The sequence below is a fragment of the Bos grunniens genome, chromosome X (assembly GCF_055505025.1).
Source record: "Bos grunniens cultivar Pamir isolate PY7600 chromosome X, Bosgru_T2T1.0, whole genome shotgun sequence".
Classification (NCBI taxonomy): domain Eukaryota; kingdom Metazoa; phylum Chordata; class Mammalia; order Artiodactyla; family Bovidae; genus Bos; species Bos grunniens.
This window is the reverse complement of record NC_141194.1, coordinates 57092727-57109349: the sequence shown is the minus strand read 5'-3', so window position 1 is coordinate 57109349 and position 16623 is coordinate 57092727. Positions and strand designations below refer to the sequence as shown.

General features: G+C 43.0%; 1 protein-coding gene and 1 pseudogene across 4 annotated transcripts in view; both read left to right on the top strand.

Moving 5' to 3' along the window:
• Nucleotides 1-604: 604 nt before the first annotated feature.
• Nucleotides 605-2427, top strand: LOC147340477 (large ribosomal subunit protein P1 pseudogene; annotated as a pseudogene).
• Nucleotides 2428-5729: 3302 nt separating this feature from the next.
• Nucleotides 5730-16623, top strand: part of JADE3 (jade family PHD finger 3) — a 138442-nt gene continuing 127548 nt past the window's right edge. Inside the window, exon 1 of one of the 4 annotated variants that reach the window (XM_086386500.1) lies at nt 5730-5924. The gene's annotated coding sequence lies outside the window, so the exon portion shown is untranslated. The other 3 variants (XM_086386505.1, XM_086386501.1, XM_086386503.1) reach the window with 3 other exon arrangements.

Genomic DNA, 16623 nt, shown 5'->3' with positions numbered 1-16623 from the left:
TGTGAGTATAGTTGATAATACTATATTGTATAATTGAAATTGCTAAGAAAGTAGAACTTAAATGTTCTCACGAAAGAAAAAGAGAGTAAATATGTGAGATGATGGATGTGTTTTTTTTTGTTTTTTTTTTTTTTGTTTTTTTTTAAGGAATACTATGGGGAATTCCCTGGTAGTCCAGTAACTAGGACTCTGAACTTCGACTGCAGGGGACATAGGTTCAATCCCTGGTCAGGAAACCAAGATCCTGAATGCCATGTGGTGTAAAAATAAATAAATATATTTTTCTAAAAAAGGAATACTATGAAAAACCCTATGTGTATAAATTCGACAACTTAGATAAAATGGACTGATTCCTTGAAAAACACAAATTATCACAACTCAGAAAATATGAAATTTATAATCTGAATGGTCCAATAACTATTAAAGAAATTAGATTTGTAATTTAAAAGGTCTTGGGAAGAAAAGTTCCAGGTCCACATAGTTTCACTGGAAAATTCTACCAAACATTTAAAGAATTAACACCAATTTTCCACAGTCTTTTCCAGAATATCAAAGAGAAGGGAGCATTTCTGTGTAAGGGGTTTCCAAGACCATCCCTGTGCTCATGCACAATGATTCACTGGGACCTCAGCATACAATCAGACTCAAGGCTATTATTTATTACAGTGAAAGAGAACGGAGCAAAACCTTCAAAGGAAAAAGGCACATGGGCAAAATCCAGAGAAAACCAGGTACAAGGTTCTAAGAGTCCTCTCCCAGTGGAGTCACACAGGATATACTTATGTCCTCCAGCAGAGTTGTGACAACACATGTGAAATGCTGTCTATCAGGGAAGCTCATTAGAAACTTAGTTCCTAGGGCATTTATTGAGAGTTGATCATATAGGCACTCACTGCTTAGCACTTACCAAAATTCCAGACTCCCAGAAGGAAAGCAGATGATCAACATAAACCATACTGTTTGTACAGTTTAGGCAGAGTGGGCTATTCTTATCAGTCCTTGGAATGGGAGGAACTCACCCCAAATCCAAGTTTCCAGATGCCATCAAAGAACCAACTTTGCAAACAGGCCTTTCAAAGGATAACAGTCAGCCTGCTATGTTAACTCTTCCGCACAGCTTGGAAATCAGGAGACTTGAATTTTAGTCCCAGCATAAATCACATTTGTACAAACAGTTTAGGCATAGTGAGTCACTCTTATCAGTTCTGGGGATGGTGGAAATCCTCCTGAAATCCCAGTTCCCAGAGGCCCACCAAGGGCCTGCTATGTTAACTCTTTTCTGTACAACTTCTCTACTCATATTATGAGGCCAGTATTCACCTAATACAAAAACCAGACAAACACACTATGAAAAAACTCTCCAAACTTCTTTTAGGGACTTTGACACAGAAATCTGCAACAAATTATTAGTGATATAGAATCCAGAAAGGTATAAAAACAATTATACCATCACCAAGTAGGGTTTATTCCAGTTATGCAAGATTAGTTAAAAAATCAATATTCAATCAATGTAAACTAAACTATGATATCCACAGGCTATAGAAGAAAAATCATATGTTCATATCAAGTAATGTAGAAAAAGCACCTGACAAAATTCACCATTCATTCATGATAAAAACTCTCAGAAAATTAGGAATAGAAGGGTATCTGCTCAACTTGACAAAAAAAGCATCTACAAAAACAAATACACAGCAACTAACAGTTTTCTTAATGGTGAAAGATGGAATGTTTCCCCCTAATATAGGGAACACGGGAAGGATGTCTGCTCAGGCCACTCTGAAAGTTCTCATCTGCACAATAAGGCAAGAAAAGGAAATAAAAGGCATACTGATTGGAAAGGAAGAAATAAAACTGTCCATATTCATGGACAACATGATTGTCTGTGGAGAAAATCCCAAAGAATCTACCCAAAAAACTGCTAAGACTAAATAATAAGTGGATTCAACAAAGTCAAAGGCTTTCCTCAGCTGCCGCTAAGGTACACGGTCCTTCCAAGGAAGCTAAGGCCCCGCTAGGGTGAGACCCTCACTTCATCTGGGCGACTAGCAGGGTTCCTGGCAGCCCCCACCAGGCACTTGCCTGCACCATACTCGCATGCACCATAGCCTCCTTGGAGCTCGCCTGCATCTACTCGGCCCTCATCCTGCAGGACACAGAGTGTAAGATCAATGCCCTCATTAAAGCAGCCGGTGTAAATGTTGAACCTTTCTGACCAGGCTTGTTTGGAAAGGCTTTGGCCAATGTCAACATCGGGAGCCTCATCTGCAACGTGGGAGCTGGAGGACTTGCCCCAGCAGCTGGTGCTGATCCCGCAGGAGGTCCTGTCCCCTCCACCATTGCTGCCTCAGCTAAGAAGAAAGTAAAAGCAAGGAAAGAAGAATCTGAAGAGTCTAATGATGACATGGGCTTTTGTCTTTTTGACTAAACCTTTTTAGTAACACATTCAATAAAAAGCTGAGCTCTTTGCTGAAAAAAAAAAAAAGTCAAAGAATACAAGATCAACACCCAAATTAACTGCATTTCTATATATTAATAAGGAATAAAGAAGGTGAAATTCTAAACACAATATTATTTACAGTCACTCCAAAGAAAATGAAATATGGTATACACTTAACAAAACATGTACACGATCTGCATGCTGAAAATTCCGAAATGCAATGAAAGAAATCAAAGAATATCTAAATAAATGGAGAGATATATATTGTGTTTATGGGTTAGAAGACTCAGTATAGTATAGATTTCAATTTGCCCCAAATTGATCTATAGTTTCAACACAATTCCTATCAAAATCCCAGCAAGGTTCTTGTAGATAGAGACAGGCTTATTCCAAAATTTATATAGAAAGGCAAAAACCTTGAATGGTTAAAACAGTTTTGAAGAAGAATAAAGAAATACATACCTACAGTAATCAAGATTGTTTGGTGTTGTACAGCAGAAACCAATTCAACATTGTAAAGTGATTATCTTCCAATTAAAAATGAATTTTAAGAAAGACTGCTTGGTATTCACAGAGGGATAGACAGGTATAACAGTAAAACAGAATAGTGAACCTAGAAATAGCCCCCAAACAGCCAAATACAACATGCCCAACTGATTTTGACACAGGTGCAAAAGCAATTCAATGGAAGAAAAAATAGTTATTTTAACAAATTGTGTTTCAGCCATCAGACATTCATAGGCAAAAATATGAACCTCGATCTCAAGTTCACATTTTTTACAAAAATTAATTCAAATGAATCATGGCCTTATATATAAAATATAAAACTCTAATACTTTTATGAGGAAATACAAGAGAAAATTTTGTGGGACCTAGGGCTAGGTGAAATTTTTCTCAGACGTGACACCAATTCATCACACATAAATGCAAACGTTGATAATTTGGACTTCATCAAAATTAAAAGTTTTGACCTTCAAAATCTCTTAAGAGGATGAAAAGACCAGTTACAGACTGGGAAAAATATTTGCAGATCACTTATCTGACAGAGAACTTGTATCTAGAATATATAAGGAATTCTCAAAATGTAATGGGCAGGGCTTCCCTGATGGCTCAGTAGTGAGGAATTCGGTTGTCAATGCAGGAAACACAGGTTCAATCCCTAGTTCAGGAAGATCCCACATGCCAGGGAGCAACTAAGCCCCTGTGCCACAACTATTGAGCTTGTGCTCTAGAGCCTAGAAGCCACAACTACTGAGCTCACGTGCCACAACTTCTGAAGTCTGCATGCCCTGGAGCCCGTGCTCCACAGTAAGGGAAGTCACCACAATGAGAAGCCCCCGCTTGCCACAACTAGAGAAAAGACTGCATAGCAACAAAGACCCAGCAGAGCCAAAAAAAAAAAAATAATAATGTTGTGGGCAAAATACATGAGCAGACATTTCACTAAAGAGGATATACAAATGGCAAATAAGCATATAAAAAGATGTTTAACAACATCAGCTATTGGGGAAATGCAATTTAAAACAAAGAGGTATCACAACACATCTATTAGAATGATGAAAATAAAAACATAGTCAAAAACAACAACAACAACAACAACACATAGTCACTATACCAAATGCAGGCAAAGATGTAGAGAAACGATCTCTACATTGCTGGTGGGAATGTGAAATGGTATAGACAGTCTGGAAATTTTTGGCAGTTTCTCATAACACTAAACATACACATACCATCCAACCCAGCAATTGCACTCCTGGGTATTTGTCATGGAGAAGTTAATGTTTACACAAGAAACTCTGCATGAATATTCATCGAAATTTTATTCTTATACACAAAAATCGAAAACAACCCTAATATCCATCCAGGTGAATAGTTAAACTGTAGTACATTCATAGCAATATTACCACTCAGCAATAAAAAGGAATGATCTATTGATATGTGCAACTACTTGGATGAATCACAAAGAAATGATGCTGAATGAAGAAAAGCCAGTAGATGAATCACAAAGAAATGATGCTGAATGAAGAAAAGCCAGTTTCAAAAGGTATGATCCCATTCACATGTGATAAAATTGCACAGTTCTATACATACAGACACAGAAATGAGTGCATTTAAAACTGGTGAAATCTGAGTAAGGACTGTGGCTTGTACTAATGTCAATATCTTGGTTATGTAAGATATTACCATTGGGGAAAATTGGGTGAAGAGTACTTGAGACTGTTTTGTAATACTTTTTTTTTTTTTTTTACAGATCCTGTGAATCTATAATTATTTCAAAGTAAGTATAATATTGAGGTAGGGCTTCCCTGGTAGCTCAGCTGGTAAAGAATCTGCCAACAATGCAGGAGACCTGGGTTCCATCCGTGAGTTGGGAAGATCCCGGGAGGAGGGCATGGCAAACCACTCCAGTATTCTTGCCTGGAGAATCCCCACGGACAGAGGAGCTTGGTGGGCTACAGTCCACGGGGTCGCAAAAAGTCGGACACGACTGAGCGACTAAGGACAGCACAGTCCAGCAATACTGAGGTAAATAAAAGGAGGATAATAAATAAACGAGGTAAGTCTGAAGGACCACGAATATTTTAGAATTCACATATTTGCACGTTATGAAATAGAACTACATCTTTAATACTGAAAACAGACAAAATACAAAAAGAGCCCACATTTTTGTTTAGCCTAGAAATGTGAATGAAAACGACAATTATGAGTTCATGGGAAAGAGTTTGCTGCTTAAACATCTGTATGAGTCAGTTTTCCACCAGAGACAGACACACAAAGACGCACACACAGTCACACTTTTATTCATTCATTGATTAGAAGACATTGGCTTACAAATGTGGGGCAGGCAAGGCAAATCCAAAATCTATAGGGCACGCAATCAGAAAGGAACGACCAGACCCATCCAGATTATCCAGGATAATCTCCCTCACTTTATGTCAACTGATCAGGAGCTTTAATTACTCGAAAATACCTTCAAAGCAACACCTTGGTTAGTGTTTGACTGAATAACTGGGGGCTGTACCCTAACCAAGTTGACTCATCAAAAAGCCACACCTCATAAACCACTTGTGCCTGCAACTGAATAAATTTATTCTGTGAATAGCCACTTCGGCTTGAATATTATTATAGGTGTAATTTAAGCGCAAACGGCTTAAATCAATAGTGACCGACAGCAAGTTGCATACAGGAGGGTCCACTTATAGAACTTCAGAGTTGAAAGGGGCCCTGAAAAGCTTAGGTAGTATTTCAGCACAACCCAGGCACCTCCCCGTCGTCGGCGTCTCCAGCCCTCAGAGGTGGTGAGGCGCCTCCAGGCTGCAGCGCACCCAGCAGGAGCTGAGAGGAACCCACCTGGAGCCCCGCGCGGCGCGTGCGGGAGCAGCAAGTGGGCGGGGCCTCAAGGCGCGCGGCGGTGGCAAACTGCGCCCGGCCCGCCAGAAGAGCGCGCGGCGGTCAGAGCGGTCGGACAGCAGGGAGCCAGAGACGGGTAGGGCGAGCGCGGCCGGCGGTTGGCTGCGGGTGGGGGGGCGGTTGGAGTGGAACGCGGAGGTTGGGGAGACGGTGGAGAAGGAAGGAAGGGGAAGAGGCGGAGCGTGGGAGCGCACAGTGTCAGGAATACAATAGTGTTCCGCGCCGCTTCAGCCGCTGCCGCCGCCGCCTCCTTCGCTGCCGCCGCCGCCCAACCGCCTGCCCAGCGCTGAGGCCTGACGGGCCGGGCGGGCGGGCGAGGGCCGAGGGCGGGAGCTGAGGCGCGGGGGCCGGCCCCGGCGGATCCGGCGGCGGGGCGGAGGGCGGGGGGTAAGGGAGGAGATTAGGGGGCAGGTGCGAGGGAGGGGAGAGAAGAAAGCGAGCGGTTCAGGGGGCGGTTACCACCTCTACCGGACTCGCCCGGCACGTTGCCGGGCCCTAGTGTGGAGCCGGGAAGGAGCAGCGGTCGCGCCGCGCTAAGGTAGGCGCCTCTGACTGGACGCGGGGCGAGCGGGTTTGGGGGGCGTCGCGTCGGGTGGGTAGCGGGAGTGGCGGCCTCTGGGGGTGGAAACAGGCGCCACGGAGCGCAACGTCCCAGACCAACCTCGCCGCGCTCCGGGTCGGTCCGGCTCCACACGGCGGTGGCCTCCGGCGTCCCCAGAGCCTTGGAGCCGAGAGCGTGTGTGGGCTGAGGTAAAGTGCCCGGTGGCTCCTCGGCCGGCTCCGGGCAGCGCTGGGTGGCCGGCCCGGGGGCGTGGGTGGTGGGGGCGGCCGGCCGTGTTCGGCTGCGGCTACACTCGGGCAGAAATTGAGCGCCATAACTGTTGCGGCCGTTTCCTCCGGTGCCCCCTCCTGGCGCCCCCTCCCTCCCGGTTTACTGCCTGCTCTCGGGGCTCCCGGGGTCCGACTCGCGGCGTGAGGACCCGCTCTGCGGGCCCCCTGGGGCCGGATGCTCCAGGGAGCGGGGGCGCACCCCGACTGTTTCGCTGTTGAGGGGCGGGAAGAACCGAGTCCCAGAGACTGGGGGCCGGGCGGTGCGGGCGGCGGCGTGGTCCCGCCGTTGGTGAGCCCCGGCGTCCCGCGGGCTGACGAACTTTCCCTCCCCCTCGCGTTATTGTTCCAGAGCTGCCGGTCCCGGGCCGCCGCGACCGGCGAGTGCCGGGCGGTCCGGGGGGGCGGGGGTGGGAAAAACGGGAGGGCTTTCCGAATCTTACGGGAAATTTTTTCCCACAGCTGGGCACGGCAAACTTAACTTTTCTCAGCGATTGAGTTGGTTTTATTCCCCACGCCATGGGGATATCGATTAAAAAAAAAAAAAGTCTGCCTCCAATCTTTTCCTCTCGCTTTTCTCGAGCTACTGCTTCGGTAAAGTCCGGCTTTAAATTGCACGCGGTAACCAACCTGCGTTTATTATTTGTGAGGGGGGAAAGCGGGCGAGGGACCTCGAGTGTGGGACCATAATGGTGGTATGTGAAGGCATGTTTAAAAGTTGGTATCATTGTGTAGCCCTGGGACATATGCAGCTCCTAAGCATTTGGCGAGAAACTTGTTTGGCCGCTTCTCTGACTTTCTGAGATGCAAGGAAATCCATGCTCTCAGATGTTCATGGGGTTGTTTTTGATGTGAGATCCGTTTATCTGTAAAGCTGAGGATGAGATCCCCGTGTCCGCCCCCCCAGCGGGCCTCCTCGCCCCCCCCCCCCCGCCCCCGCGCGCGCGCCTGATTGTGTAAGAAATCAAAACCGTGTTGATGGTGATTCCAGTGGCCTGGAGGGAAAGGCGACCTCATTCTCTGATAAAGATAACTGTCTGCTTCTCTCTAAACTGGCAAAGTAATGGAAAATAATTTAGGTAAAGACTGGTTGCACAACATCTTGGCTTAGTTTAAGCAACCCAGAATCCACTTTCCCAGAGTAGTTCTCTTAAATACCTTCCCTGCAGCTATTTCTTGTCAGCCTGGGGGGTGACACTGGGGCGGGGGGAGAAAGGAGTCGGCCTGAACAAAGCATTGTATTTTTATTTAATACTTTCATAATATCTGTAAACAATGGGAATGTGGATCCTAGGCCTCTGCACCCTTTGAATAGTGTAGTTCTCATGCTTTCATAGCATCATGTGGATAAGTGAAATATATGTAGGTTTTTTTTCCCCCTCTTCTGTTTAGCCTAGGAGTAAGGATCCCACCTGCTAACTCAGGAGACTTGGGTTTGATCCCTGGGTCGGGAAGATCCCCTGGAGGAGGGCAGGGCAACCCACTCCGGTATTCTTGCCTGGAGAATCCCATGGACAAGAGGAGCCTGGCGGGCTATGGTCCATAGGGTCGCAAAGAGTCCGACTTGACTTAACAGGCAAGCATTCTATTTACCTTTATAACGTGTCATTTTCTTTTTCATCTAAAGTGAGCTCTGAATTTAAATACTTGAACTATAAGAGGGTAAAAACTCCAAGGGTGAAAGAATTACATGAGATCTTCTCAGGGTTATTTACCATCACTGACACCTTTTCTTCAACTATGCTCTTCTCTACAGTTTTGTTTGCTAGAGAAGTGCTTGTAACCTAGTCTTGGTGCCTTGACAGAGTTTCTTGCATTCTTTGTCCAGTCATTTCTGAAATATTCAGGGGTCCTTGTCTGGTTCTAGAACCTACACTTTCGTTCTCCTACTTTTCTGAGTCGTGTTTCTGTGAGTTGGTGAATCATGGTCACAGGTAGGGGAAAGTGAAGAAGGGCCTCCCAGTCCTTCCTGAAGTGTTTGTGATTAGTTGGCCGCCAGGAGTGACTTGGAAGCAGCCTGAGGGGCACCTGTGACCCACCTTCTGGCCTGTAGAGAAGGTTCCCAGGAGCAGGACAGATGATGGTTCATGGCTCTCATAGTTGAGTTGTATGGGTTAGCGAAAGTTAAAATATTTAAGAACAAAGGATGTTGAAGGCTGTAGGTTGAATATGAATTTCTTTGGTAATGCTTGTCTTTTTTTCTCCTTTGTCTTCCACCAACTCTATCAACCCATTTCTCCCCTAAGCTACACAAAGCCATTTCTTCTTTCTGCATACTACTTTGAGGTATGGCTGGAACTAAGCAAGTATTTGGGGGGAGGCAAGAGGCAGAAAGCATTGGGTGTTTTTGAAGATAGGGCATTACAGAGGGCTTTAATAATCCTTGATCAGGGATACAGAGGTTGAACATTGTGTAGGACATAATGCATCTACTTCCTCATAGAGCTTACACAAAACAGGAGCTGAGGAAGGTAGAGATCATATGCTGGTTTACATTAAGAAAATCTCATCCGAGGATAACTTACTATGATCTTTATTTGTCTCACCTTATAGGTGAGGGTTGAGTGTTGGGTGACACCCATGTGGCACTCTTCTGAAATGGCTAATATGGGGACACTTGAATGATTTACAAGTTTCTACCTGTTGTCCTACTTACAGTGGCTAGGAAAGCTGAAGCATTCTGGTTTGGGGAGTGGGGAAGGTCTAGGACGAGTAGGTAGAAGTGATGCATGAATAAAAGGGTGCTAGCAAGTGGTTGTTACAGACCAAGTAACTACCGCTTTGAGTTTTCTGTTTTCTGGAATCTTTGTGATTCCCCTAGGGTTATTTTTTCTTACTCCCTGTAAGTCTCTCCATAGACAATAGCAGCAAAGCTCTTACCATCTGATCTGTCTCTGTGCTTCTCTTGTGTGGGTGGAACAGTGAGCAAGAAAGTGTGAGGAGAATTTGCCTGGCCCCATAACTGAGCTTGGGGAAGGGAAAGTAAGGACTCAAAGGGTAGCTGACTGAAGAAAGTAGGGTGCCTGGTGTGGGGAATAGTGCTGGAGCTTTGTCCAATAGGATACCTATGTGTTCATTAGTACTCTTCAAGCAATAAATAATTTAATCTCTGTCCCAACCCAGAAGTGGTGGCTGAGCCCTGTTGCCCATGGGATTTTTGTCCTTTGATATTGGCTGACAGGCAAGGAAACATGACTGGAGTGTGTTTTTTGGACCAAGTGACAAGATAATACGAAACCAGCATGGCCAGTACCTTGTGTGTTCAATCTCCTGGGAAAATCTTTTTTTTTTTAATTTCAAATTTTCAGAACATTTCATTTTGATATAATTACAGAAAAGTTGCAAAAATAGTACAAAGAACTCCTGTATTCCTTTTGCTCAAACTTACCATTTACTAACAGTTTGCTCCCATTTGCTTTATCATTTGCTCTGTTTTCTTTTATGACCCATTTGAAAGTAACCATTGAGATATTTGTCAAAGGCATCCGCTCATGAGGGTGGCTCGAATGCAGCTGCTGGGTATAGCAGAATATTGGTGAGTGGTCTACCTAAAGTTGTAAAATACACATTTGTAAATAACATGGAATCTCTAATACTAGATATAGAAATCATTATCAATTGTAAAAGTGGTTAAGATAAACTCCCTTTTTGTTGTCATTTTTGTCAAGTTTGTTTTTAGCTATGCCAAACTTTAATATTTTTATGAAAAGTCATTCCACCACTCCCCAACTTTGTACTTATTATATATTCTCCAACATTTTAATTTATTTAGCAAATTTGTTTGCTAGGGGTATAAGACGTGAAAGATATTCATCCCCTTGAAAGCTCAACATCCGGTGGAAAGGTAAGGAAATCTACCATCTCAATCAAGGGGAAGAGTATTCTGCTGAAGGAATTTACATGGCTGATTGGAACATCAGGCTGGTTAAGGATTTGAAGAGTTAAATACCTGGGAGTCGTTTGAAAAGTATGTAAATGTGAAGATTCATTTTTTCTGATGCTTGCTGCTCTTAGTTGACAAGGTTCATGAGTTAGAGAAACCTTTGGTGTCATATACAGCACAGGCTGTAGGGTCATGCCAACTTGGATTTTAATCCATCACTTGATTTTGACCACTTAATTTCACTGTGCCTCGGTTTCTTCATCTGCCAAAACACACTTTTGAGGTAATAATTGCTCTATAAACATTCATCTTCCCTTCCAGAATTGCATTATGGGGGAAATAGCATGAACAGGATTAGGTATTAAGGTGAAATCCAAGGAGGTGTTTCTATTTTTCTACAAATAAATATCTAATTACTAATCGTACTAAATTGTGATGAAGATTACTATGAGGTAATAGCTATAACAGCAGTGATGATTTGTTAAGCATTTTTTGTGTGCTAAGCATTGTGCTAAGTGCTTATCACAGGGTTTCTTTCTGAGATATGAAGCTCAAAGAGGTGAAGCAATGGTAACTTGCCTAAAGTCAAACAGCAAGTAAGAGGTAGAATCCTTCAGAGAGGGAGATGGAGACCAGCATGGTGCCTTGAATCCTGAAGACTTAGCAGGAAAAAGCAGGGAAAAAGAGAGAAGGGATTGCCAGGCAGAGGGAACAGCAGGTGTTGTAAGGGCACTGAGGTGGGAGAGAGGTGGTAAGGATTCAAAGAGGTTTGACTAGGACCTGGAGAAAGAGATGAGACAGGCAGGGTAAGATTGACAGGGTCTTAGGGGACCTCGTTAAGGAGCTTGTGTTTTACTCCAAGGGCTGTAGGAGGCTGCTAGAAGGTGTTTCTGTGTGTGTGTGTGTGTGTGTGAATCCAGAAAGGCATCTCCTGAGGCCTAAACAAAAGTGGCTTAAGAGAGTCATTTCCCTTTTAGTGTCTCACTTAGTGATCCAATAGAGGCAATGTTTCTGGCCCAAATGTGTAGATCTTAAACAGTTTTTACTGCCGGCCATTAACATGGCTAAAAAGAGTTGCTGTGATGCTGGAAGAAGCTGGTCCTGTGGAATGCTTCTAGGAGGTTTAATTGGGCTCTATTACCTGATGCTTTTTAGGCTGCATTGAGGGAGCTCTTTGAGCTTTCACCAAGCCCTGTCAAATGGGGAAGCAAGTAGAATTGAAAGAAAAAGTAATTCCTAGAAACCTGAGTTCATGTTAGAAATGGAACTGTTGACTATAAGACTTTGGTTTAAATATATCATGATAAAGATGCTTCATTGACTAAATGGAAATTTTTTGTGTTGTGTGTGTGTGTGTTTTAGTGTGTGCCATCTGTGATGGCAGACAGTGCATTTGTGAGAATCCAGGAGGACTCAGGAATTTTTTTGGTACTTATATATTTATTCTCATCCAGGTACTGCAGGTTTTTCTGTTTGGAACTATTATGTGCAGAGTAAACTTCATAGGGGAAGATCAGTGTTCTCTTCCCCTTTCCATATGTATTGGACCACAGACATATTTACTTTGGAGTAGCCTATGTCAGTTAACTTTTTTTTGGAGGAGGAGAGGGAGGGTGGTTAGCTGGCAAATGCATGATCTAGGATGGCCTTGCTCATACATCTGGTAGTTGCCAGGCTGGTTGGTCTAGGAGGCCCTAAGCTGGGATGGCTCATCCTCACTCCAAGTGGTCCCTCATCCAGCTGGCTAGTTTGGACTTGTTAACATCATAGTCTCAAAGGCACAAAGAGTAGCAGATGAGAGCAAGCACCAAGGCAAAAGCACTTCTCAAGTATCTTGTCTGTCACATTTGATACTGCCCCATCAGCCAAATCACAGAAGTTCCTTGGCCAAGCCCAGAGTCATTGTGGGAGAGGACCCTCCAAGGCATGGACACAAGGAGATGTGAGAAAATTGGGGACCATTACTGCAGTAATGCATATTAATTATTAATGAATATAATCTGTTTTCCTTTGATAAATCATTTTAAACACTTACTTATAAATGTAGTGTATTCTTTTTTTTTTTTTTTTTTTTGCCACACCACACAGCATTATGAGATCTTAGTTCCCCAAACAGGGATCAAACCTGTGCCCCTGGCGTTTAAAAGCACAGAGTCTTAACCACTGAACCACGAGGGAAGTCCCAATGTAGTGTATTCTTGAAACTAAATAATATGATTGTGCCATCTCTCTTTTATCAAGTTTGAAGCTGAGTGATGGTTTTTCTGGAAGGAAGCCAGAGGGTGACATTGTGGCTCAAGATATAGTCTCATGAGTGGCTTGTTGCTCACTGATCTTATATGGCTATTATCAAAGGAGCCCCTGGGTTTCCTCAACCTCTGGTTCAAGCTTTAGCACAAAAACTGTAATGTGCTAGACTGCAATAGGTTTTGAGGTCAAGCAAAAAGACAGTTAATTGGGAATCCATCACTACCTGAAAGATGAGAGAAACATTTGCAGCCTTTCTTCATAACCTTTATGTGAGTTACAGTTTTACCTAAAAGAAGAAATCCTTATTTGGGCATTATAATAAGGACAAAGAATTCTGTTGCTGCTGCTGCTGCTGCTGCTGCTAAGTTGCTTCAGTCATGTCCGACTCTGTGCAACCCCATAGACGGCAGCCCATCAGGCTCCACCGTCCCTGGGATTCTCCAGGCAAGAACACTGGAGTGGGTTGCCATTTCCTTCTCCAATGTGTGAAAGTGAAGTCGCTCAGTCTTGTCCGACTTAGCGACCCCATGGACTGCAGCCTACCAGGCTCCTCCGTCCATGAGGTTTTCCAGGCAAGAGTACTGGAGTGTGGTACCATTGCCTTCTGTTAGGTATGTTTTATTTGGTCAGAATTTTAAAATCTCTGTGTGGTTGCAGTGAAGAATCCACTGTTGTGCTACAGAGTTAGTGGCCAGCGATTAGTAATTTGGGGCGTCAGCCGGCCTTTGCTTGTGACGATTTTAGAAGTAATACCTTTTACATACCTGAAATAGGTTTTGCAACCAGCTTGTGGCCTGAAATATATTACATGAAAATTCAACTGGATCCTAGTAAGCACGTGGGGAAAACTGAGTAGAAGGCTTTATTTTGTACATCTTAGAGCTCCAGAAAATTGCCTGGTGATAGAATCTCAGTTTCTTTTTTTTCCTCTTAGGAGAAAAACTAAACATCCCTGATATTTTAAAAGTCAGTGACTTGGAAATAGCCATCAAAATTATAAATGCACATATCATTTGACCCAGCAAACACTTGCAGAAATGAATTCAACAAATACTTGCATATTACTTGGAGTATTGCTTATAATAGCAAAAGAGTGGTTATAGCCTAAGGATCAATCAAGGCTTGATTTCCGCAGTAGAATATTACATTGATATCACGTGATCTTCAAGATGTACAAAATGAAAAAGCAAGAAATAGAGCACTGTATATTGTATACTACCATTTGTGTATAATAGTGGGGCAGTAATACATGCATTTTTGCTTATATAAGCATAAAATATTTCTGAAAGGATATTCAAGACACTGAGCTTTGGGGCACACATGGCTGGGATAGAGGGAGGGAAGGAGACTTCATTGCATAGACTTTTATGTATGCTGCTGCTGCTGCTAAGTCGCTTCAGTCGTGTCCAATTCTGTGCGACCCCATAGAGGGCAGCCCGCCAGGCTTCCCCGTCCCTGGGATTCTGCAGGCAAGAACACTGGAGTGGGTTGCCATTTCCTTCTCCAATGCATAAAAGTGAAAAGTGAAAGTGAAGTCAGTCAGTCGTGTCCGACTCAGCGATCCCATGGACTGCAGCCTACCAGGCTCCTCCGCCCATGGGATTCTCCAGGCAAGAGTACTGGAGTGGGGTGCCATTGCCTTCTCCGACTTTTATGTATACTTTTGGAATTTTAAGCCATGTGAATATATTACCCTATTTTAAAAATGAAGGACATTTATCTAAAAAGAAATGGTGTATGTTTATGGTGATATGAACTTCCATTGACCTGGTCAGAACTATCCTTGGTAAAAAATATATCCAGCCAGTTTTGTTTCCTAGAAATGCCTCAGAATAGCATACTTCTGAATGTTTAACTATAGCCCTACCTTTTCCAGAATGTCATATGAATGGAATAGATGCAATATGTAGCCTTTTTTGGTCTGATTTTACTTGATTCATCTAATAATACTTCTTTCCTTTTTATCATTGAATTGCATTCCATTGTATGGATGTACCACAGTTTGTTCATTCACCTGTTTGAGGACACAACTTGGTTGCTTCCAGGCAATTATGAATAAATCTGAATAAACATTTTGTGTGGATATAAGTTTTCAGTTCACTTGGGTAAATACCTAGGAGTGGGATTGCAGAGTTTTTATAAGAAACTGCCAAACTATCTTCCAAAATGGTTCTCTGTCATTTTGCATTCCCACCAGCCATGAAAATGAGTGTATGTCAAAGTTCATCTTCCTGTGTATGGATGTCCAGTAGTTCCAGAACCATTTGTTGAAAAGACTGTGTTTCTCCATTGAATTGCTTTTGTACTTCTGTCAATGCTTGTGACATATGACAATGCTTGTGTGGGTCTATTTCTGAGGTCTCTATTCTGATGAATTGATCTGTGTGTCTATCACTTTGCCATTACCACACTGTCTTGACTACAATAGATTCATAGGATTCTTGAAATCAGGTAATATGAATACTGTTATTTTTTCTTCTTTATCAGAGTTGTAGTGGTGAGAGAGGACATCCTTAATTTGATCCAATCTTCGAAAGTATTCCATCTCTCACTGTTAAGTATGCTGTTAGCTGCAGGGTTTTTTTTTTTTAACTCTCTTGTGCTGAAAAGGGCTTCCCAGGTGGTACTAGTGGCAAAGAACCCACCTGCCATTGCAGAGATGGAAGAGATGTGAGTTCAGTCCCTAGGTCGGGAAGATCCCCAGGAGGAGGACATGGCAACCCACTCCAGTGTTCTTGTCTGGAAAATCACATGGACAGAGGAGCCTGGTGGGCTACAATCCTTGGGGTCACAAAGAGTTGGACATGACTGAAGAGACTTAGCATGCACACACACTGAAAAGATTTAATATAGGCCTAAGGGTGCTATCTTTAGAAGTCCTGCTTGAAAGATTGACCCTTGACTGGTATCTGGGAAATTGGCTTTTCAAACATTTTTCTAATTAACATTTTTAAAAATTTTATTTGGTTGTACCAGGTCTTGGTTGTGGCATGCACAGTCTTTGATCTTTGTTGCAGTGTGTGAATTCTTTAGTTGCAGCATGTGGGATCTAGTTCCCTGACCAGGGATCAAACCCAGGCCCCCTGCATTGGCAGTGTGGAGTCTGAGCCACTGGACCACCAGGGAAGTCCCTCATTTTTGAAACATTTTGAAAAGAAAATATTATATTCTACATTCATTTATTCCTTTCCCAGTGCTTTTCATTTCTTTATGCTAATCCAAGTTCCTACCTTATTCATAATCTTTCTGCCTGAAGAATGTTCCTTTTAACATCAACTTTTATGCTAGATATACTGTCAGTAAATATTTTGTTTCTGTTTGAGAAAGTCTTTTTTTCCCCTCACTTTTGAAGGACATTTTCATGGAATGTGGAATTTTCATGGAATGTTGACACTTTTTTCCTCTCTCCATTGTTGCCTTGCTTGCGTGGTTTCTGGTAAGTCTGCTGTAATTCTTTCTTGTTCTTCCATAGTTAATTTGTCTTTTTGCCTCTGGTTCCCTTTAATCACTTTGTATTTGCTTAGGTGTGGCTTTCTTTTTTTCATATTTATGCTGCTTGGTATTCTCTGAGCTTCTTGTATCTGTGGTTTGTTGTCTGTCACTAATTTTGAAAGTTCTCAGCCATTATTTCTTCAAATAATTATTGTGCCCAGTTCTCTTTTTTTTCTTCCTTCTGGGGTTCCAATTACAAGTATGTTATTCTGTTTGATATTGCCCCACAGTTCTTGAATGCTGTGTTCTATTTTTTTCTCTTTTGTCTCTTTTCATTTTTATTGACCTGATCAGTAAACTTGATCTGTATGTTCACTTATTC